The following is a 679-nucleotide window of genomic DNA, read 5'->3' on the forward strand; positions in this document are numbered from 1 at the left end:
GAAAATAAAAATTGACGTTTTAATAATTTAATGAATTTAATGCGGACGATATGTCCCCGACATATTTGTGTTAGGGAGACGCTCCTGAAACATTGCGTCAGGCGAGCGCGCGGCGCCTCGGCCGCCGAGTCTCGAGCGGTAGTGGGGGGTCGCCTCAGGAATCGGCCCGAAATGTGCAGCTAATGCCGAGCACTGATTTAATTCATTAGATAAAAAAGATATTATTTTAACATTTTATATTAGACATTTTATATTAAAAAAAATTATAAGGAACGGATTATTAGCGAAATGATACACATTAACAAACAAAACAACAGTTTGAACTTGCAAACTGACACAGAGATGCTAGGTCATGCGTACACCACCATAATCAATAATGTAAGCAACTAAGCAAATTGACCCTTATATTTTTCATAGCCCAGTTTCATATGTGACGCTTGGAAGCACAGTCGATTTTTTAAATTTCTCAGTTAATTTCTTAGTTCTTTTTAAATATGTGACAATTGCTGAGATTGTTTAAAGTTTAATAATTCGTAATTATGGTAAGTTTTTTGTTTGACGATTTGTAATTCCGCGATTTTTTAATTAATTACTTTAATGTACTGAAGCGAAATTTATGTAATTTTTAGCGCTATTATTTTAACATAATGACAATGTGATCTGCAACAATGTTACACCA

Source organism: Wasmannia auropunctata, unplaced genomic scaffold (assembly GCF_000956235.1).
Source record: "Wasmannia auropunctata unplaced genomic scaffold, wasmannia.A_1.0 LD336060.1, whole genome shotgun sequence".
NCBI classification, from domain to species: Eukaryota; Metazoa; Arthropoda; class Insecta; order Hymenoptera; family Formicidae; genus Wasmannia; species Wasmannia auropunctata.